At 43.5% G+C, this 24,553-nt stretch overlaps 1 protein-coding gene across 7 annotated transcripts in view; it reads right to left on the reverse strand.

Moving 5' to 3' along the window:
• Positions 1–24,553, reverse strand: part of EVA1A (eva-1 homolog A, regulator of programmed cell death) — a 205,372-nt gene that overhangs the window by 20,304 nt on the left and 160,515 nt on the right. Inside the window, exon 1 of one of the 7 annotated variants that reach the window (XM_058836139.1) lies at positions 7,710–7,881. The exons of the other annotated variants lie outside the window; for them this stretch is intronic. The gene's annotated coding sequence lies outside the window, so the exon portion shown is untranslated. Of the gene's footprint in view, positions 1–7,709; positions 7,882–24,553 lie in introns of those variants that run through there. 7 annotated transcript variants of the gene reach the window in all.

Below are 24,553 nucleotides of genomic sequence, written 5' to 3' on the forward strand. Positions count from 1 at the left end.
CAGCTTCCATCTCCTTCAGTTATTTTGAAAAAAAGCATTTTTTCACCCAGCATATCCATATAGGCTGAAATCCTGAAACCGAATGCAAAGCCCAAGAGCAAGAGAGAGTTCCTCAGCCTGCTGCAGGCGTGTTTTCCATGCATGGTGTTCCAAACCACCAATAACAAGGAAGTGACTCATGCCAATTACAGTAAGGCCACTTCCAAGCACCGTGCAGAAAGCAAGTGAGACTGTCTGGGAAAAGAGCCCTGTCACAACCAGGGCCACCTACACCTCCCTGAGCCCACAGCCTGCACCAGGGCCCTCCCTCCAGACTCTGCCCAAAGCAGGAATGTCTGTTCTGCTGGTGATTTCGGGGTGGTGGGAAGTGGTACAAGCTGCGATGTCTGACACAACCCATAAAAAACTTTCAGATTGCTCTGCCAAGACTCCTCCTGAGACAGCCCAGATGCTTTGCCTTTTACTGTATCTCGTGGCAGCAGCCAACTACAGAAGTGTTGTGCAATAAGAATATAAATATAATACAGACAACCCTTTCTCTTGCTTGCCCTCCACAGAAAAAGACACGCTTATTCTTTCCTCATGCAGCTGCAATCAGAGAAGCAATTGCAGAAGAGGAAGCAATTCCAGTCCAGAAACAAAGCCTGTGGAACACAGATTAGCTCAGTCTCACCGTTCCTCCCGGTGTAATCTCTTGCAGGTAAAAGGCCCAGTGATGTGAGAGGCTTTGGGAGATGAGGGAGATTTAGGAAACGCTGCACCTCCAACTGAGACTCCACAGGGAAGAGACAAACAGGAGCACCATTCCCTCCCATGCTCTCCTACTAGACCTGCACAGGTCAACACAACACAACACCTTTCCTCTGATTTCTGCCTGCCCAGAAATGCAATAACCTTATTAGAAGATCTAATTCACCTAATCTGGGAACTCAACCCATGCATGCCCTGTAGGAAGAAGTCCTCCTTAAGTAAGCTATGTTCCCAAACTCCCTGTATCATCAACAGTGAAAGGTGGGTGCCTTTGAAAGCCTCCAGGGAAGATTCTGTCTACTTAAATTTAGGAGCCTAATTAGGGATAGTTAATGAATCATAATGTTACCTTTGCATTTATTCTCCTGAGTGTATCTGAGTTGAAATCTTACAAACTGCCTCACATCTTTTACTCAGATATTTTTCTGCTATCTTGAACTTTCCAAATCTGAATTTGAAGCTATAAACACCTTAATTTCTATCCAGTGATGCTTGCGCTCGATCTATCCACAGGCAGTTTTCCTACTGCTTTCATAGCCATGAAAGTCAGTTGTTCTTCTTTCATCATCTGAAATGTAATAACAGAATACGAAGCATCTATTGCCAGCAACTCATAAATCTCCTGCTTGATGTGGCTTTCAGTCTCCAAAGGGCACAGGGGAAAGCATCGCATGCACCAGTCTGCTCCCTACATGTTCCATTTGGAAATAAAAATGGATCAAAAGGAAGCAAGCTTTGTCAGAGATACTTGCAGATATAAAGGGTTACTTTCATCTGGTAAATTTCTGCCTGCTCCCAAAGTCAGAGGAGTTCTGCATTTTCACAAGATAACGCATCTTGAGGAGGATGAGACTCAAGCTGATTCTTGTCCAAATTCCAGCATGCTCAGCTACATCCCACCATGGGACCTTTTCCACCCGTAGCTGTAGGACCTTGCTGGTAGTATGGCTGCATCTCATCTCCACCAGGCCCAGCAGAATCAGATTAACAAGGAAGTCAGGCTCATTTACAGAATTCGTAGAATGACTAGGTTGGAAGAGACCTTCAAGATCCAGTCCAACCCATGCCCTAACACCTCAACTAGATCATGGCAACGAGTGCCAAATCCAGTCTTTTTGTTCTGCCAGTCTTCCCTATTTCCCCTATTTGGGCTGCGTTTGTCACATACTTTCACTTGTACTTTGCAAACCAGCCCTGGCTCTTTCTTAGACATTTAGGGAATACTTTGTTGGTTTCTTCAGAGAGACTTATTACAAAGTGGAATTTTATGCAATGGTCTGCATACATCCATTCCACTTTGGATCAAAGCAGAGTTACACTGATTTTCGGACTTTGACGCAACTCCTATTTCTTATCATCATCTTCACTCATTTTAGTCAAACATTTAACACTTCAAGACTTTAGCTCAGTTGGTTAGAGCCTGGTGGTAAAAATGCCAAAGTTGTGTCATTCACTTTAGAGCTGGACTTGGTGATCCTTGTGGGTCCCTTCCAGCCCAGAGTACTGTGATTACTCTCAAAATACGTAACTATTTTGACATTCAGACTATAGGGCTTGGCAGAAATTCTTTTGTGCCACTTATCTATTTTTCAGGAAAGTATGTGGCACAATGTGTGGCTCCCAGGAGGATGCTGACAGAGCAGTGAGCATTGTGTGTTCAAGTGTGGCTGATCCAGAGACAGGGCATTGCTCATGCGAGGAATTGCTCACCAGCAAGGGAGAGTCTCTGTGCTCAGGATGCCAGCACATACCCACGTGGTTCCAGCCCTGCAAGTTATCAGGAATCAGTTGAGTCACAGCAACCAATTCTGTAAAACCTGGGCCAAAAGACACTCCCTTAAATTTCAAGGAAAGGTATATACAAACACTGTCAGGGAAAGTGGCCCTTGGAGAGCTTCATGACTGTGTACCCAAAAGCAGTGTTTGGGTGAGCATTACCCATCACTGGGAGACACTTAAATGAGAGCCAGGGCAAGGATATGCAAGATAAAGTAGGGAGAAAGGGATAGAGTAAAGGGTCCTGAAACCTCTACAGCTGATGGGAAGCCATGCCAGCCTCCAAGCACAGGAGAGGAACAGCAGAAGCCCAGGTAGGAAAGGAAGGTACCATGGAAAATAACATCTACAGCAACATTGCACTGCCCAAATATTTTAATAAAGAGTAAGAAGCCTCATGCTTCAGCATCTGAGCCAACAACTAGACTGATACGGTTCAATCATTATATTCCAAGAGTTAGGAATGCAATTTCTCCTCCAAGACTACTGACCAAGACAGATATTTAGGGGATTTTCTGTGCCTATCTCTGAAGCAATGTCACCCACCCTGTGGACCCTGTAGTTCACTGACCACTGATGACCTCTGAGACACCAGAATAGCAATCCAGAAAAAAACCCAATTCAAAGAGAAACCACAACCAGCATATCTCTGGATGTTCCCCCGTGTTTTGTCTCAGTGTCTGCTGGCAGGCACAGCTTGGAGATTCTTCCCATCTGCTCTCCTTGCCTAATTAAAGTGTTTGTAATTACAGCAGCAAAACTATGCTCTGTACAAAAATATTTTCTTTTTATCCAAGTGCTACTTATCTAAAAGTGTGTGCTAGTTCTTTATCAGTTCATCAACTTTTCTTCTGCAAAAAAACAGCAGAGAACTAGGCAAGGGGCTAGAAGTTTTTCCCAAAAAGATGGCAGTGTCTTGATAGCAGGAGATGAGGAATGTTGTCAGAAAGCAGCTGGTAACCTCTGCCATTAAAGGCAGTGACTTTTTCGGGTCACATGCTTGACTTAGTGTGGCAATTCCCAGGGTCCCATGAGATGCCCAAACTGGAAACCCTGCACAGGGAAAGGTTATCAACTGCATTGTAATAAAGATTAGGAGTGAACAAAACTGTGTAAGGCAGGTACAGTGCTAAGAGCCCTTCAATTATACACAGATGAATGCAGATCAGTATTTACTGAACAAAAACACAGTTTAGTTTGAGACCCAAAACTCAGAGTGGGGATCACTGGCTCCTCAGTGGTTCAGCACTTGGTTTATAGAAGCCAGGCTACACTAACAAACTTGAAATCCAAGGATCTGTGAACAAAGTGGCAAAACTGTTTTCAATATAAATCCTTCCATTCACATGGTCATAACCTGTGAGACATCCTCCTTTGGGGCTGAGATTTCCTGAGCACAGTGGAAAGTTTGAGGGAAAAACCCTATAGATGTTTTTTAATTATGAGTATTAAGCCTCCCCTTTTTTTTCAAAGAAGTACATTTACAGGCAGAACCTTTCTAACACACAGCATCAGCTTTAAATAATCTGGCTTGGAGACTGTGAAAAGTTCTTTGCATGGTTTATGGATTTCATTTTATTTATTTTTCTGGTAGAAAAACACGTAGCGTGCATCATCTTGCTTCCATGTATACCCCGAGGGAGCAGTAAGGACTGCAAGCCCAAATCTTACTACAATTGCTACTGTGAGTAACTGCCAGTTTTGTGAAACAGCAAATTACAGTCACTTTCCTGACGCCACATAAAAGCAGATACACACCATGGAAAACAATGCCAGGGTTTTGTTATAGCCCAGTAAGGATGTTCCTGAGCACCTACCCCACGCTCTTATACAACTTACCCTGCAGCTACAGTCTGGGAGCACTGGGAAGAAACTGTGGGAATACTCAGTGCTGGATTCTTGTGGCAGCTTTCCAGTACTTAATAGTGATTCTTTTTTCTTTTTTCTTTTTTTTTTTTTAAGAGAACACAAGGTTTTTTAAAGCTAAGTGTTTGTTTCTATTAGGCTTCATGAGATGTTCAGCAGGGACATTTCATGTGCACCAGTCTGTTCTTTTCCACTCTCCACACATGTTATTAAGATTTATTTATATGAATATCTCAAATGATATCTGGATTCATGCCACCTAATTGAAGGCACTTTACTGGGATGGGAGGTGGTTAATTTGTCCCTCCATCAGGTATACAATGACCAATCCCTCAGTTTGACCCCTTCAGTTAAATACTTGCATTAGGGCATGTAAAACTTTGCAAGACTCAGCTGCAAGCTTGCACACTGTGTATGGATATACATTCAGGTGTAAGACACTGCTGGGCAAAAAGCTTCTCTCATTTATTCCAAAGTTAACAGAGGTAAACAATCCTGAATCAAATCCTACCCACCAGTTAGTACAGAAATTTCGCCAGGAATACTTGGGGCTCCTTTAAGACCTCTCTAACAGGCTGGAAAGTCTCTGAAGATCCTGAGTACTTGCATTCACCAGGTTGCCACCCCAGCCAAGCCCCAGGGGATCATTCTGGGAAGGTCAGCAATGCTCTTCCTCTGGTGGTCTTTGCTAAGCACAGCCCAGTTTCTGCCTGTTTGGGTAGCAAGGCCCATCCACTGGCACTGCTCCCCTTTCAAAATTACTGAATTCAATCAGTTAAAACATGTAAATGGAGACCTGTCTTATCCTGCCATGTGTTTGAAAGTGTTTGTTATCACATATTCCAAAGGAAGTGCAGGTTGCTAACTCACAGCCAAGGAACTCCATACTGTAGGACCTCTATTTTTAAGCTTCCTTTTTGGGACTCTTAAAAAAAACCATGAAGACTTTAACACATACCTTTGCTGCTAGCAACTTGATAAAGGGCAGAGCCTTTATCTGGCATGCACTCAGTTTAAGATCCCACTTCTTTCAAGTGGAATATAATGCTCTGTACTGCAGTATTTGTTCCCTCCACTGGATATCTTGAGCCCACCAAGCCTGATAACTTATCATCAGATAAAAGGATTAATCCAGCACAAAGAGGCTGTGAACACCTTTCGAACAGGTAAACCTTTAACAAACAAATTTCCTGGATGAGGGGATAGACAGGGATGGTTTATGAGACCTTGCAAACAGCAGAGGAACTCATAAATACAGTCCTTCAAAGTACTTCTGTCCCATGCTGTGTGGATGACCCCACCTCATACCAAGGGAGCCACTGCCTATCTCTGTAAAGACACATGCTGCAGGATTTGCTCAGCTCCCAAATTGGAGCTGTCAGAGGAAAATTAATCCCTATCAATGGAGCTGCACAGGATAAGATCTACCTCACAACCTGCTTGGGTTATAGTGACAAGATGTTATTAATTGCAATTCCAATAACCATCCACGTTACCTAAAATCTGAAGTAATCCACCTTAATTGCCTTAACTCTAATAACTTCATGGGATCATAACAGCTAGAGGAGAAAAATAGTTGTTAACTTGTTGACTGCCAGATGCAGACTGCTGATAGGAGATATATCAAATATTTAAGTATTAAAACTGACCTCAGCTTGGCAGAAGAAGGCTGTGATTCATGCCCATAATTCCTGGGCACAGGGGAATACGAAAATAATTGAACAAAGATCAAAGCATTGGCTGTTTCAGTGGAATAAGACAAGAGATTAATCTCATTTACACTCAGGTAAACCTCCTTTCTAACTTTCTCCCAGTTCAGCAAGAACGGCAGTGAGTCCACTGTACAAATCTGTTCCATCACTTGTTTAGACCTCTACCATTCTGTTAAAATCAATGTTACAGTGGAGGGTGAGGACTGGATCACTATTCTGTCTAGTCTGAGCTTTCTACCTTTGAGTTCTTTCAGGCTTTTCTCTGTGAAAAAATAAAGGATCTATCTTAAAAATCAGTATTCTTAAAAAAATCTTGCATCAAAGCTATTTTTTTCACCCTTGAGCAAATAACTCACTTCCAATTATGTTCCAGGTAATGCGAAGTCTAAGACAAATAGAGTTCAAAGTGAAGTTCATTGTGAAATCAACCCAGGACAGAGGCACACTAATTAGAAACACTGTATGGAGAAGAAATGGCATCTTTGTGCTTGTACAGCAGCTGGCACAAGGAACTGCATGCCCAGTTGCATGCTAGCAACACAAGCTCCAGAGGCACCCAAGTACCAGTTTGCAGCCAAGTTTCACAGAGCTGGAAATCAAAACCCATCCTCAGGCTGGTCTCCCTACAGCAGGGTGATAAAAGGAGTGAAATGCCTGGGACATTATTCAAACTCAGGCATCTAATGGGACAGATGAGCAGTAACTCTGATCTCTCATTTGTTTCCCAGGCTCTTCTAAGGGGAATCACAGCAGTTTGCACAGCTGGGTCTTGCAGCAAGCCTCATGCAGCTCGTACCACCCTGTAAATCTGCTGTCACAGGACTGAAAGGACAGAGATGAGATGAATGGTCAGATGACTCTTCAAATAATCATAAAATGGTTTGTGTTGGAAAAGACCTTTAAAGGTCACCTAATGCAAATCCCTGCAATGAGCAGGGACATGTTCTTGTCCTCAAAGACCCAGCCCACCTGTTTCCCTGCAGGCCAAGCAGGCAGTGAAGTGTTTGGTACTACTTGTTATGCATGAGGACAATGTCCACCCTGAGATTTCGTATTTCCCCAGATCATCTTCAGAGGCAGAAAATACTCTTCCTCCATGGTATCTTGATGTCATCTGAAGATGTATTTTATTAGCTTCTCCTGAAAGGTCAGAGACTAACTACCCAATATCTACATCTATCTGCACTCATCAAGCACTTGGCTGAGGAGGAAGAGGGATGCTGTGATCTGAAAAGGAGCCTACACATAGGAATGATGACCCTACCTGCATCAGCAGACCCTGACCTTCAAGCAAAAGGTGTCTGAAATCATCCCACAATCACAAAAGCATCAAGATTGGAAGAGACTTTGGAGATCAATGAGTCCAACCATCAACCCAGCCCCATCATAATCACCCCTAAAACATATCCACATCCAGACACCTCTTGAACACTTCAAGAGAGTGATTCCACCACCTCCCTGGGCAACTTATTCCAATGCCCAACTGGTCTTTCAGTGAATTTATTTTTTTTTCTAATATCTAATCTGAGCCTCCCCTGATGCAACTGAAGGCCATTTTTTTCTCATTCTTTCACATGAGACATGGTAGAAAAGATTGGCTCTCACCTGGCTACAGCCTCCTTTCAGGGAGTTGTAGAGAGCAGTGAGGCCCACTCTGAGCCTTCAACTAAACAACCCCATCTCCTTCAGCCGCTCCTCATAAGACATTTTCTATACCCTTCACCAGCTTCATCACCATAAACAATGAGGAAACCTGGGAAGGAAAATGTGTGTGGTCCTTCCAGTGTTCTGTTTAGACCTGTGAAGATTTTGTGATAGATAAAATAAAGATCACCTGATCCTTGAAACTGTTTACAATGACACAAAGAGCATTAACCTCCACTCTCACATGTTCTGGAAGAAGTAAACTGTGGTTGCTGTGATGCAAGAAAATTAAACATACCATTCACCTGGTACAGCATGACCTTTGTGTCGTTAAACTCTCTTCACACTCAAAACAAGGTGACTCCATCTAAAATTCCTGCTGGGAATACCATGTGGTCCGGGCTGACTTCTAAGCCATGTTCAGACCATGCAACATAAAACGTCATCCTCTGTAATTTAGCAGGATGGTCCACGGAGTTCCAGTGTCATGGGTCATAGAATTATGGAATCATAAACAGCTTGGGCTGAAACAAACCCTAAAGACCATCTAGTTCCAAGCCCCCTGCCATGGCAGGGATGCCACCCATTAGATCAGGTTGCCCAGGGCACCACCAGCCTAGCCAAGGTGTCAAGAGCTGGGCTTTGGCACTATTTTGCTCATCAGTACAGAAGTGCTCAGTGAAATCTAGAGGTCAAACACAAAGACTAAGCAGCTGTTTGAGCTCAGAAGGTCACTGCTGCTCCTCAGGGCTCAGAGCATATGGGACATCACATCACAGGTCTGTGGCAGCACAACAGACAGAGAACCCAGTGATGACCTGGAGATGTGTCAGACCAAGCAAAGAGCTGAATTTGCTGCCTGTCCAGAGCAAAGAAAGCCCTGTGGGACTGTACCCAGACACAAGGCCATGACACATATTCAGCTCAGGATGTTATCAGCTGTGTGTCATCCAAATGGACAGCCCTTTAGAAACACTGAATGTTGAAATGCTCCACAGGCAAAGAAGATGGCTGAAAAAATTTGCCTGGATTCCTCTGAACTGTCCCTGCACATGTTCCAGCCACATCTGTGGCAAAAATACTGATTGTATACAGAGGTACCTGCTCCAACAGCCCATCTGTGCTGCACCACCTGCCCTCATGGAGCAGGACACATCCCTTCAACTTGTCAGAGCTCCATGGAGAGCAGCTCTCAGCCTCCTCTGAGGATGAAAGGATTGAACTCAGCCAATCCAAGCTGAGCACTCTTATCAAAGTACTTTTATCAAACTACTTTATTAGCTCAGCATAGAGCTGCCACTGTCCAGAAACAGGAAGGAAATGCATTACCACATCTTTCCCTGATGTCCTCTTGTCCTGTTAAACACAGGGAACACAAAGGTTGTGTTAGAGAGTCCAGCAGGTTCATGTGATTGTGAAAGGATCTCATACTGGACACCTCATCCATCAAGGACACCAGCAGGGTTTAAGGGAGAGATGGTGGGATAAAATAGTCTCCTGGGTCAAATTCAAGTCATAAATGTTTTTCCTTTTTATGTCAAAGGGAAGTCTTTGACTTTTAATCTTTCCATGTTTCAATTAAATGATGCAAATGACAGAGAACTAAAATATATGATAGATGCACAGCTAAACCTCCCCCATGTTCTTGGGTTCCCAAGATTTTTCTTGCAAATGCCACTGCAACCACTCCTTAAAACTACAGTGGAACTTACTCTTAAGCCATGCTTGTATCAATCATTTGATTTAATGAGCAAAGATTGCTTCCCATCAGTGTTTTTTCCTGTGAAAGAACCAACTGTAGAGATAAAAGATAACTTCTTATGCTCATACTCTCAGCCCACAAATATTTCCATCTAGACAAGGCTTCAGAGCCACCCTTGGACGCAGTTAACCATGACTGCATTTTTGCAAAAATGTGATGTTATAGTCAGATATTAAAAATCCTTTTCACTCTCAGTTTGACTGAGTGAAAACAAAAGTCTGTTTTCTGATGGAGCTCCCTCAGGCCAGCACCTCCAGCTCTTGAAAGAAGAGTGCCCTGCCTAAGGAGAGTAGATTTAGATTGGATACCAGGAAGAAATTCTTGACTGTGAGGGTAATGAAGTCCTGGCTCAGGTTGCCCTGAGAAGGTTTTGATGCCCTATCCCTGGAAGTGTTCAAGGCCAGGTTGGACAGGGTTTGGAGCAACCTGGGATAGTGGAAGTTGTCCCTGCCCATGGCAGGGGTTTGGAACAAAATGATCTTTAAGGTCTCTTCCAATACAAACCGCTCTGGGGCTCTATGATGCTTTGATCTCTTACAGGTATGTTTCACATTTATTTATTTTCTTGTGCTTTTACTGGTATTCATCAGGTGCTTTTCACCACAGAAGACCCTATCTGTACTCTCAATAAAAAACAAGAGAGGAAACAGTCCTAGAAAAAAATAGTCCCCATCAGTACTGAGCACGTGGAGCAGAGATACAGCTCTAGCAAGGTGATCACACACAGACACAACAAACTGCATCCTCTTACTTCCAAAACAGGCAGAGATTACAAGAACTGCAGCTCTTCTGAGACAGAAACCTTTCACCCAAGCTAAATACAGGTACAGTTTACCATGGCTGTGCTCCCAGGCCTGGCTCCAACTCTGGAGAGCATAAACTCCTCTTAGAAATAATTATTAATGGAAGGCTTGCCCCAAGACACCTTTACAAAGAGCTCAATAGGATCTCTTACACTGGCTTCTGCTACTGTTGGCAGAAGGACACAAGCCACCATGAAAGATGGACTGTCAGGAGAGGGATTAAAAGCTGGCCATGCCATTAGTCCTGACCCAGCCTTCTATCTCCTTTGTTCTGTGCTCCAGCCTTAGCACTAATGGCAGCAAAGAGCTGTAAAAATACTTCTGATAAATGTGAGTCTTAATCAAACAAAACACTTTTAATTATTTGATTAGGCATAATTTTGTTTTTAACAAATATAGGGAAAATTCAAAACAGTTGAGCCTTTCTACATCCATAGGGTGGAAGTGACCACTGTGGAATTTGAACAGACTTTGCTGAGGTTTCTGACTGCCAGTGATGGCAAGATGAATTTTTGCCTTTTCTTTTACATAACTTCTATGTATCTTCAGTATTCTTAGCGTGCATACTTGTAATTCCTTAATTCTGATAACCTAGCATTGCCCTAGTATTTTGTTAGGCCAGGAGACCAAACCTCCTAAAGGCCTCGTAGTAGGAGGCTGGAAAATACTACCCTACCTTGGGAAAGCAAGGTCCTCTCTAGAACATATCCTGTAAACTAGATATATGGCCCATCCAGGGGGGGAACTGCACCTATGGGGAATATCACACCATTCATCCAGGCCATCCTTGTTAGATATGCTAATTTGCAAGGTCTATAAATTGTACAGGTGATCTATCGTGTGTGTGCCTTGCGGCACATCTCACCTTGGTGAAGTGGTGCACCACTTAATAACGATCCTTATTAAAATACCAAGCTAAAAACCCCTTATCCCTTAACTGTGTCTGCCTCTCAGTTTTCTAAGACCAGGAAAAGGCATCACCAGGCCAGAGTGAGCTAGACCACATCCTGGCCTCTTGGAAGGAATGTTTGGATACAGGAATTGCTCTTTTCCCCAGGAGGACACAACTAGTCAGGCATCAAGAGATTAGGATCCAAGCACTACACAGATGTCAGTCAAAAAATATGTCAAAAAGACAAAAATTTATGTCTGAGTGATGAATTAAGTGAAATGAATGTGTTACCCTTGTTTCAGCAGTCAGCAGGAAAAATCACAATTACCAACAACTCTAAAAGGAAGACTTGTTGGCTGTCATGGTTTGAATGCCAAACACCTAATGAATGTCCCATCTTCCCTGGGACAGCATGGCTCTCAAATCCAGCCATGGTCCTTCCAAAGCAAGCTTGTGACAGTGAGGTGATGTGTGAAGCTGACATGGCTGAGATTGTGTGATTTCTGCTGACAACCAGTGCATATCCACCCCAGGCTACAGGGCTGTCAGCTCCACAGCCTTCACTAGTCCCCATTTGTAAGTCAAATGCTGAGTGTTCTAAACTGGTCCTGTGTGTCTGCCTGCAACAGACCCAGAGACTGTAGCAAAGAATGCAAGACAGTGACCAAAAAAAACCAAAGTAAATTTGATTTGCATATTAGATTAGAAGATTCATTCTAGTGCCATATGTGTGCTACCACCAAATCTGACTGAATGTATCCTTTATCAAGAAGAAAACATTTCCTTTTAAAGTCTTCAGACAGTCTTGGTCCATAGCTGACAATTAACAACTTTTCTCCTCAAAAATTAACCCAACCAAAACATCTCCCAAATACATGGTACACTGAGTCTACAGGCATGTTCCTCCTAGCCAGCAGGTCTTAGAGGTGCACTGGCTCACACCACAAGCGCTGTCAGTTCTCAGAGCAAACACAAAAGATGGGGTTAGAGCTGGCACCCCACCTGTCTGGGTGCTCCCAGCTGAGCATCTGGATACCTGGCCAAAGCACCAGGAACACAGCACAGAGCTTTGTCATGAGTTTAGAAGAAGGTTTAAACACCGAGTTTCTGGTGTGAATCACTCATTGCTGCATCAGTACAGGCTCCAGCTGAGTGACCAGGATGGAACTCCAGCTCCTCCCAGCACAGAGCTCCCTGGTGTGCTGGCACGGCTGCTGTAGGTCCTCCTTGCAAACTGAGGAGGCCCAGGGCATTGGTCCAAGCACTAGCAAATGATCATTTGTACTCTTTAAATGTTCAAACAGTGCTCGACAGCAACTTGGCCCATGCCAGCTAGTCCTCTCCCCAGTCACAGCTGGCCGTAGACTGGATCATTGCCCTCGGGTAGTTGGGATACGTGTGACTGCCCTGTTTTGAAGGAAAAACATCTGGCTAAATGCAAGTTCTGCTGTGCCACTCATTCCTAGGACAAGAGAAGCTTTGCTACATTTTATTTCACAGAACAAGTGCGGTCCCTGTGCTCTGAGCAGTGTCCATTCATCACCATTCATTAACACCTAACTTGACGAGTTTTGGTAAGGAGTAAGACCCCCAGCACAGATGCTCATACCTTCCCATTTGCACAAGAGAGAGCACGCCAGAGTCTGAGCTGATTTAAATTGTCCTGAGAAATCTGGCAGGGACTCCTGTGCTGTAGAGTGAAGCCAGCTGGAACGTAAGGCTTTCCACTCCACACTCTGTGTACCCAGCCAAAAATCACATGTGGGTAGCGTCACCGAAATCCAAACACCTTCTCCTGTCCTGCCTCAAGTTCTGTGTGAAAAGAAACGTCCGCCTTCACGGTTGGAAAACTCATATTTCAAGGTAGAGTTTTGTGCTTCAGGAAAAAACATCCCAAAGTGAAAGAGCAGCATTAGCTTTGGCGCTGCTGAGGAGAAGTCCACGGAGAGTTCGACTGGCGAGCAGTCAGAGAAGCACAGCAAATCCTGGCCCTCAGAACAACACACTGCGTGGGTTTAGGCAAGTCACTAGTTCAGCCTGAGGCAATTGCAAATTAGAGTTGAGTGCCACAGAGAAGCAGGGCTGGAAATGAGTTTGCTATGTCATCTAGTCTACCCTTCTAGACCCATAGCAGGATCCCATCTAGCTTGCTTTTAAAGACCCTCAATGATGTAGATCCAGTTATAATCATTCAGACTTTTCCAGAACATCTCTCTTTTCAGCTCTATAACATTTTTCTGAATATAAAGATCTAACTCCTTTACTACAATTTATGCTCTTTGCCTCTCATGCAAGGTGATCAATAGGCAATCTCCACATCTCTGCCACAGCCTTTGTGTGTCTGAAAGCTCCTAACCTACTCTCTTCCCAGACTTCTAATTTTAGGTTAAATGACTGCAAATTAGGATTCATTTCATAAATGCACCCAAAGGCAAAAACTAAGGCTGATGTCCTCCCTGGAAACACATAAACACCATTTAAGAGGGTTCCTGCTCCAAAATGTTTATAATCAACATAGAAAATCAAGGGAAGATGAAAGTAAAAAAACTCAAATCTATTACTCTTATTTTAAAGGTAGGAACTCGGTACAGAGAGACACGTGTTTGGTCTTTTCAAGAACTCCCATAGCTGCAAAGGAGTTTACAGAGGGCTTAATACCTAACCAAATTATTGCATTTGAAAATGGGGTTATTTCTGCCTCTACTGAGCTTCTAGATAAACTATTCTGAATTACAACCTGAAGATGTATGAATGTTCATAACAGATCTGGGAAACACAAACCAGATCCTCCAAGTGCCCCTCCAAAGCCCTAATCTCAAAACCATTCTTCCTTGTGGGGGAAGCACAGATGATTAATGGCATTTTTCAAAGCTCTCCAAAGATCACATTTTTTCTACAGGAGCTTGAGACAAAATGATCATTACTTGCCTGACACACTTACATGCAAAGCAAACCCTAACAATGAATACAAGTAGAAAGGATTCTGCATATCAAATTTACTGTACACACAAATTTCCTTCAGACAGAACCATTAATAATTGTCTGAATGGTAAAATTTAGGATTTTCTGAAAAGGCCTTCTGAGTTTGTATGTGCATTCCTTATCGTCCATCTGCTTCACTGAGCAATCACTCAGCATTTTATTTTTTTATTTTTTTTTTACATTAGCACACACATAAATTCCCTGCTTGTTGCAATTTTATGCTTTAGCAACATTTTACATGCCCTTCACTGCTATAGTTTTAAATTCAAATAACTCACAGGAGAGGCAAGCACAATTCCAGCATATCCACATGCCAATCTGGAGAACTGCAATATTAGAATTTATTAGACTCTGAATGTATTGTAATAAATGTAAAGTTAATACTAATGAACAACAGCAACAAAAAAAGCAAACTAGTAACAAAAACAAAAAAAACAGGGAACAGAATGCTTTTAAATAAATATAAACACCACATAGTTGATTTTGCAGGGTAGGAAGTTGCATGTGAGGATGGAGTTAGACAAACAACTTGAAAAAATTTGCTCCTAAAAGAACCTCAGGGAAAGCAATAAATCTTGACTTGTTCAGATATGAAATATCCAAATAGAAAATCTGTTGCTGGTCATTAGCCACAGGGTGTGCTTGGGTTGATGACCTCAGTCTGCTCATGCCCACACAGCTACGGCAGCAAACCATCAGGGCAGCAGCAGAATCAAATCCAATCTAAAGGATGGAGTTTTGCCTCACTGAAAGGGTGGCCAGGCTACACATGGAGATGGTAATATCATTCCTGGAAGTGTTAAAAAAGGTGTGGAAATGGCACTCAGGGAGATGGTTTAGTGGTGAACACAGTGGTACTGGGTTAAGAGATCTCAGGGGTCTTTCTCAATTTTAAGGATTTTATGATTCTTGCAGTCCTTTTGCTTTAACTTGAAAAAAGATGAATGAAGACACAGAGCTGAGTTTGTCATGTTGATGCCTTAAGATTTTAGCCTTGATATTTTTCAAATCCTATGCTGCATTAGCACATAACTCTAAACTTCATATGAAGTGTTAACTACTGCCTTCACACTTTGGTCAGACAAAACAATTCCTCTGGGCCTGGAACCCAAGGACATCCTACAGGCTCAGCCCCAAAAAAGCATAAACAAAAGTGAACTGGGGAGGAGAAAACTCCCAAAGGGGGGATTTGACTTCATAACCTGAAGCTGTAATTGGAGAATTAACCCTTGATATGCAAATAGACTGAACTTACATCTGTCTGAAAAACTCAAGATCATCATCCATTTTGGGTGTAGCCTCTGCAAGGCTTTTGACTGCTCAAGGTGTATCTATTGAAGGCCTTTAATAAATACCCACTTTATTCTCTTAACTTTGTCTAGCCTCTGTTCTAGATAGCCACTCCAAGGCATCAGTGTGATTCAAGACCTGAAAAAATGCTTTATGCTGGAAAATTGAAAGAGAATGCTGTTTACTTTATTGACATGGAGACTGTGAAAGATGCCTTGATGTATGAAGAGAAGGAAACTGCCAGCTTCCAGAGAATGTATCAGTCATAGCACACTACCCAAATTATAGAAACACTGCAGGTCTTAGACAGTCAGGATCACTAATCTTTATTATCACTGCCACAGGTGTCTTGTCCTTCTTATGGGTTCTCCAGACAAGGTCTAAACCCCAATATGGGATGTGTTTATTGTACTGAGCTTAGTATAAAGGTACATGGATAAGATATAATTAGATTTGTATCTATTACATCATGGTGGATGATCCTATCGTCTCTTCTGGCTTTTAAACTCCATGAATGAGCCCATGACCTTTATAAAGCACTGGATGTACTGGAGAAGATATTTAAATGTATGCATAATGAGTTTCCCATTATGCTAAAGCATGCATCTTCAACTCTGCTTCTAACATCATTTAATCTCATGTTTTCCCAAACATGAACTATACTCCCATACTCTCAGCTCCTGAATTACTATTGCTATTTATGTGCACACAGAGGTAGTGTTTCCTGTGATCTCAGCACCAGCAGACTCCTTCCTTTTCTGCCAGAATTGTCTGGTTCCCTCCCAGCTTTCCCCCACGTACTCATGAAGACAAGACTCTTCCTTCTCCTGTTCCCCTGAACTGGCATCCCCCTTGCTGTTCCACCCTGCTGTCTCTAAGGAATTCCCCAAATTAGACATCACTTCTTAAACTCCCTGTCTTGCTTTGGGCCAGTTCTGCAGGAACCATCTTTCTCCCAGTACACTTAGGGATGACCCCTCCTTAGCTTTTAATCCTCTCTCTTTTCCCACCCCAGACCTCCCAGACAGACAATTTAGAGCATTTTGCACCAGTTGTCCTGTATCCATGTCCATGTGTACAGTGTTAGCCGAGTATGACTGTAGGGTAAAAGGCTTTAGTTCAAAGCTCTTTAATTGCGGTTCAAACAAAAACCTCTAATTTAAAACCAAATTGGGCCAAAGCTAAAGGCTGAGATTTTCACTATGCAGAGAGAAAGGCTACATAACCATTTCAGAATTTGTCCTGTTTCCCAACATCCTATATGCTACCTGCTGCAAATCCCTGAGCAACCCAGTATTCCCTGTAGCTGATCCAACTTTGAGCAGGAGGTAGGACCTGAGCCCTTCAGGGCTCCCTCCCAACCTGAATTACCATATGGCAAATGATTCTATGATCTTATTTCATTGCCTGCTTGTGATGGAATTCTGCCTGCAGCCACTTGCAGGAATCAGGGTTTATTTTACCTGTTTGGCTCTGGGTATGTTTCTGTTCCAACACTGCGGATCACATGCTTGGGGAAGGAAAAATAAATGAGCAAAAAGGCTGGAAGGTCTACCTGAACAGGCATAGTATTTAAAGTAGGCAACAAACACTTATGCATAGTTGTCTCTCCAATATGAGCTAATAAGACCCTCTAACCTAAATAAATGCATTTTGCATATGTTTATTCCATGTTGATGCTCATTTCTCACATTCCTGACTCCTGAAGGCTACTTAAAACCCTCGTGCATTTGCATCTGCCCCTTGGAGACAATGTGTAAGTCAGTCTCACCCTGCCAGTTGTGAAAGCTGTCCCGTGGGCCCAGAGCCCTCCTTGTTCACAGCCCTGCTGTTCCCTTCCCTCTCGCAAAGAATGGTTAATGGCAATCACATGTGCGAGGGGAGTCACCTCCCCCAGCCCGGGCCTGCCTGGGATTTATCACCCACCACTTCCTGGCACAGAGGCAGCCCAACATCTGCCTGTGACTGGTGCCCCATTTTGGCCTCCTTCCTCTTCTGAGAGCACTGAGAACCAGCGATGAGAGAAGGGGAAAACCACCCCACGCTGCGCTGGGACAGGGTTTGAGTCTTCCCAAAAGCAAGTGGGGAGCAACTTTCAGCAGTGTGCATCTACAAAACACAGTCTGTTTAATTCCTGTTTACAGCTTTATATTACCAAACTCTCCTCGATGTCCTGCGGACACTTAAGATGTGGTTTGCAAAGCACTCAGAAATGTCTTGTTAAGGAAAACTTATTTTTATCCTCTTCACCTTTAAAAATTTGAGAAGCTTTCCAGTCTGCTTTCACAGCATGCAGATGGCTTGGAAAATAACAACTTACATGGTAGAAGGTTAGATCACAATCCCCATTTGCACCGTCCAACTCAGACATCCTAATTATCGTGAAATCTAAATTCAAGATGATGATGAGCAATTCAGAGAATTGCCAGAGGCTCAGAGCTCGGCTCATAACATCTTTAACAGGGAAAAATAATCACTGATTCTGTGCTGGAAACCTGTAACAAACAGACCTCATAATTGCCAATCAATCAGAAGTGTGAAAAAATCAACCTTTAATCAACACCATGGAGCTGGTAAACCTTGAGGGTGGACCAGTTCCTGTTGGACCTGCTAAGACCATTTCAGAAGTTTTTTTAATAGGCAGTGATCAAAGTGAGGACTTAAGAGAGACCTGCCTGTGGACTTTTAAAAGTATCATCTGGAAAAATCCAAATATCCCAATACACTTCCACCCTGTTCCATGATGTAATTCCCATGGTAGTTCACATGCCTCATTAAAGGTGCTGCTGTGACAGAGCAGGTGTTGGTTCATAGGCCCATTTCAGGATCATTATTGCAAAAATGCAGAAGAAAAGCAGTGTCACCCCTAGTCTGGAGACCTGAAATGGCCTTTCAAGGCAAGGACAGACAGACAATGCTGACAGCTCCAGTACAACAGCAAGCCAGTGACTGGGGTTTAACATTAACCTTAACACTCCTCAACTCCAAACAGCAACCACTCTGATGAAATGTTTCCCACTGAGGTATCCTTTGTAGCCCAGGGAGAGTTATTCTCCCTTTCATATTTTGACTTTGAATGCTTTCCCAGACCACCTTCCTAAGAGATACACTGCAGAGCAACAAGCCTGAAATCCAAGCAATAGAACAAGAAGCAAGAAACTGGGCAGAAAGTGATGCCCAGGAAATTCCACATGGATATGAATAATTTCTTTCCTGTGCAGTGACCAAGCACTGGAACAGGTTGCTCAGAGAGTGTGGAGTCTCCCTCACTGGAGATATTCCAGACCCATCTGGACACAGTCTTGTGCTTTGTGCTCTGAGTAATTCTGCTCAAGCACATGACCCACTGAGGTCCCTTCCAACTGGATCCTGTGATTCTGTGATATCTACAAAAGAGAATTGCAAAGAAATCTGATGTATAAAACAAACAGAAAATCTCTCACGGTACGTTAACAGGAGTCCAAATCATAGAATCACATAATGGTTTGGGTTGAAAGGGACCTTAAAGACCACCTAAATCCAACCCCTCTGACATGGGGGCTGAGGTCAGGTTGCTCAAAGCTCTATCCAACCTTACCTTGAACACTTCCAGTGATGGGGCATCCACATCTTCTCTGGGAAACCAGGTCCAGTGTTTAACCCTCATAAAGAGATTTTTTTTTCTTTATACCTAATCCCATCTACCCTCTTTCATCTTAAAACAAATTTCCTTTGTCCTGTCCATGGGTCTTGGAAAAAACTCTCTCTCTCTCTCTCTGTTTTTCAGGCTGCAAGTTCACAATCCTGATTCACATCCAGTTTTCATCCCCATGTCCTTCTCCACAGGGCTGCTCTCAATCTCTTCACCCTCTAGTCAGTAATGATACTGGAGATTACCCAGGTGCAGGACCTGGCACTTGTTGAACTTCATGGAGACTGCCAAGGTTCCTCTGGATGGCAGCCCTTCCCTCAAGCTCATCAGCTGCATTGCTCATCTTGGTGTCATCCACTGGCTGACAAAAACCAGGCACAATATCCAACGTGTCTGGTGTGGGACTATGTGGTGACCAATGGATTTTAGCACCAAGAAATGTTTCTGCTAATCCGTATTCGCATCATTCAAAGTACTGAATGTTAGCTCCACTACAGAAGAGAGAGAAACTTGGGTTAAGAGTAAGCATACAGAAATGTCAGGCTTCATCTTTGCCTTGACTTTTTAATAATAATTACATGTGAACTGGTCCAATATCAGGCTTCATCCAATATCTGTCTAAAATTTAAAACATTAGTTTAAACTAGATGATGAAATCTCCTATGTCACTAACAGGTAGAGGCAATTCACCTTCCCAAGGCAATTCAGCCCATCCTGCAATAGGTGCTATTGATCCTTGGACTGACTTATTCTTTGAAGTCACCTACCCTTCTCCATCACCTAGAAAAGTAAGTGTTCACCAAAAGAGTTAAGCCAATGAAGAGTCTGTTGCTGCCAGAAAGGGGAGGTTTAAGTTACCCCCATCTCTGTCCTGCTTTTCTCTCCTTCTGATTCCCTCCCTTTCCCTACTTCTGGCCATCCCCACACCCACGGTTGTTCTCTTCCCCTGCCCAGTCTAAAGCAAGCTGGTTTTACTTGCAAATCCAAGCAGTCACTCTTTTGCCTTTTTAATTTTCTGCCATTTCAGTGAATAGAATGAGCCAATTTAGCAAACAGTTGGCAGGAGCAATCAGCCAGGTTTGTCCTGGCTTTTGTGTTCGAGTTTGTAATTAGCTCGAGCCATGCCATGAAGCACATGTGTAAGCATCCTTGTACACTCAGCTGCTCACAGAATAAATGTAATGGGTCAAAAATCCAAACAACAAACTTGTCTTTCTCTTTCTCCACACCATAAATTGGATACCAATGAAAAAAGAGCTATTTTGAAGACAAACCCATGGCTCACAAAGTGCTAAGCCTCGATCACAAAAGAACCTTTGTCCAAACAAATTCAGGCACATGTGAATGGTCTTGAAACTCACCTGTGTGCAAGTATTAGCATCTGGACTTAAAAACAAACCGGGCAGAAGCACAAGGGGAAGGTGACCTTGCAAATAAATGAAAATGTTATTGAAGTATTCTGTACCTTTTCCTACAAAGCAGGAGTTCTGCAGCCTCTGTGTCTCTGCTTATAAATAAGACAGGCCAAGGCTCATTCTCTGACCCCCAGGGCAACAGGCACAGCACAGATTGTGTCCATATGGCTAAACTTTCTCCCTTGCACCCTCCCACATGGTGTGGCTTCCTTCTTACTGCTCTCTGGGAAGAGCCATGCTGGCTCCAAAACCATGTGTGGATGAGGGTTATGTAGCAGGGGGCAAAGCCAGGGCAAAGAGCAGGGAAACAATTATACCATTGGATGGTGCTTGGACCCACACCTTGGACCTGTGTAATTTGCTGGTATGCATGCAGCCAGTGAGGGCAACCAGAAACACAAAAGGTCTGTGTCTGTATATTTTAAATTAATTGCTTGATCAGATGTGAGCTAAATTCAGAATCTGTGATGCAAACAACATAGAAAGAAAATTAATTTTTTCCCCTCTTCCAGCTAATGCACCTGCACTATAACAAAATCCTAGCAGCAAATTCCTACTGAGCACCTATTTATATGCAGTGTCATAGAACTGCAGAATCATGGAATGGTTTGGGTTGGAAGGAACTATAAAGTTAATCTCATTCCAATCTCCTTTCCATGGGCAGAGATGCCATTCACTAGACCAGGTCACTCAGGGCTCCTTCAAACTGGAAGACTTGAACAATTCCAGGGATGTGGCATCCACAGCCTCTCTGGGCATCCTGTTCCAGTGTCTCACTGTGTTATGGGTACAGAATTTCTTCCTGACATCTAATCTAAACCTGCCCTCTTTCAATTTGAAACCATTAATTATCCTTTGTCCTGTCACTGTCTGCCTGTATAAAAAGTCCCTCTCCCTCCTTTTCCTTTTTCACCCCCTTTAGAGCACTGGAAGGCAATGAGTTTTAGTGCAATGAATTTTCCCCAAAATGTTCATCTCTCAGCCTGTCTTCATAAGGAAGGTGATACCTTTGTGTCCCTTTTCTGGACCCAACCTAACAGATCCACCTTTTTCTTGTGCTAAGCACCCTAGACCTAGATGCAGTACTCTAGGGTAGAATTCATAATATATTCTTCCTGGCTGGATCTCATTTATCGTTGTTGGTAAGTATCTGATTCTTATGTTTTAATCTAGAAAAATGTCTTTGCAAACCAGGACTTGCCAATTTTGCAAATAAAATCTTTTTTCCAGGCAAAAGCTGGCTGCTGACTTCCAACTGTGCAGCTCTTCAGAAAAGTGTGGGAACACCAACACTCATTCTAGACAGTATTTCCCTGTCTTGGGAAAGGTGTTTTGGAGAGGCAAAAATTCATGTGCCGCTAGTAGGAAGTCAGTGAAATGTTCTGAAAGATGTACTGTTTGCCTTGTAGCATCAAATGCTGTGTGGTCTGTGCTGCTGCTCAGAAAATGAGGGGAAAAAAATGAGCAGTAGCCCTCAGTGTGGCCACTGTGTGTTCTAGCATTTCATTTATGGTCTGCCTTCACCAGAGGATTAATTTACTGCTAATCTGAGCCTTCCCTATTCAGAGGCTCCACACCAGCAGTGTTCTGGAAGGAACAGTGTCTCTCAGGACCTTCTCATAATCAAACTACAGAAGCACAGTGTATTCTTAAGGCAGGAACCAAACTAGCTGGAAAACTGTTTAGTATGTAGCTATCAAGGATTCAGTTTTCACAGTGAAAGGATACATCAAGCAAGGTTTTGCACAGGTCAGTCCTAGATCTAGTTCTAATGAAAATATTTTCATTTTCCTGAGCTCAGAGTACCTGGATGATGACCAGGATGCTGGAACATAGATAATATCTATTACATTTGCAGATGATACCACACTAGGAAGGACTCCAATAAAATGAGAGGGAGAGAATTCAAATGTGATCTTGAGAGACTGGAGATACAGGCAAGTCCAAGATACCAAAATCAATCAGGAATGTTCCACAAGGCAGATACAGGATGAAAATCAGCTTTCTGCATAGCAGCCCTGCAGATCAGTGAACATCAACCAGTGATGTCAAGTGGCTGATGGACCTCAGATCACAAGATCTAAACCCTTTCCTTTTGCTCAGCAGTAGTAATATCTCAGCTAGAGTCCTCTGCCTGGTCTGGTGCTCTGGAATGCAAGTGAATCATGGAGCTCCTTGAGAGATCAGAGGAAAGAGAAAGAATGATCACAAATTTTAGACAGCACTGATACTGTCACTATAACGGCAGGAGACTGAGGAAGAACCTGGGAGACATGAAAACAGCCTTCAAAAACACAGAGGTTGCTAGACAGCAGAAAGAAAAAAATCTGTTTTCTGTACTTATTTGGACATGTGATGAGTCACAGGCTAAGAAGTTAGATCAGGAAAACCTTGATTAGACACTAGGAAAACACTTCTAATAGAAAGGGAAGCAAAGCATTGGAGTGCAGTGCCAGAAGCGTCTCCCCTGACTGGAGTGGGCAGTGTCCACCCTGCTTGGTCACTAATAAGCTTCTAAGAGGAGTTCACAGTTGCATGAGTCAGGAGTGAGCAGTTTCCTCTCCACATGAACTAGAAGATGCTGACAAAGCCCACCTGCATCAGCAGCCTTTAATTGTCTGCTGGTCATAGACACAGTGCTATTAAAATCATTCCTGGTTTCCCAGTCACTTCCCCCAGATCTCCAGAGCCTTCCAGACTTAATCCAGACTAATTGAGTCAAAGTTGTTTGCTTGAACATCAAATCCCTTTAGCTGGATGAAACTGAGTTTTGGTCACGTCAGTTTCAGGTGTCAGTGCTGAGGTCTGTAGTAAGTCACTGAGGCATCATGTTCCCAGCTGATTGGGAGCTCTTCCCAAAGCATGATTTGGATGGGGACTTCCACAAAGCAGCGTTTCTAAAATCATCACCTAGGTGGTGCAGAGAGCCAAAGCCTGAAATAACCGAGCATTCGGCGAGTGACCAGCAGTGACCTGATTCTGGCAGCCAGCAGTGTTGTTCTAGCAGAGGATGTTGCTTGACACCTAACCCAAATAAATACATCATCCTGGCAAAGCAAGGAGAAAAAGAAGAGAAGCAGACAAGGTGGCCTTTCTCTGCAGACACCACAACAGGCAGAAGAGAGCTCCAGAGCCATGATCACTGGCAAAAAGGATTTTGTTAGTGTTACCACATCAGCCCTAGCAAAGACAAAGCCCTAAGTTTGGGCTCTGCCTGCTTTTTCTTTACCCTCATTTTATTTCTCACCCTGGGAGTACCACTGGAGGTAGGATTCATGACACAGCAATCAGGCACATGAATTTCACTTCAGGCAGAAGGTAAATGCTTAACACTAACAAAATGAGTCACAAAAAAACCACTGATTTCCTGCCCAGGCACCTCACTAAATTCCTTCACACCTAGACTTACTTTGACATCTAAGGCTGGCATCCTCTGCACATGCCTGGGAATGCCACTGGCTCAGATAATCTCTCCTGAAGGACTCATCTTCTCCAACAGGATCTTGTCACAGTGACAGCCCTGGCCTCAGAGCAAAGCCCAGCAGTCACAGCCGCTCTCCATCAAACAAGTGCACACAAAAGCCACCTTCTGCAACACTGTCAGTGGAGCTCAGGGAACAAGGGCTGCACTTCCAAACCTCACCTCAGCCTCAGCTTTTCCACATCATGAAGGGACCAGAGAGCCCTGCTGAAGGAGTTGCCTTCTCCTCCTGAGGAAGCTCAGCCCTACACAGGCCTGACCCCAAAAGGCACAGGGCAGAGCCTTGCTGTGAAGCTTCATCACCGCAAGGGTGGATTTGATTTTGGCAACCCCAGTGAGGAAGGGCTGTGTCTCTGACAGCAGCCATGATGGTCCACAGCGCTGCTCTTCTCTCAGGAGCATCACTAACGAGAGCCAGGCCATCCCAGTCATCCCATTGAGGTAAAGATGAGGAATTGTTCCTTGCTTCCAACATCAGCCACACAAGGCAGACACCTACTGGGTGCCTCCAGTGGGCCTCGATCAGGGAGGCAGAAAAATTGCTGGCAG

The sequence above is a fragment of the Poecile atricapillus genome, chromosome 3 (genome assembly GCF_030490865.1).
Source record: "Poecile atricapillus isolate bPoeAtr1 chromosome 3, bPoeAtr1.hap1, whole genome shotgun sequence".
NCBI lineage: Eukaryota > Metazoa > Chordata > Aves > Passeriformes > Paridae > Poecile > Poecile atricapillus.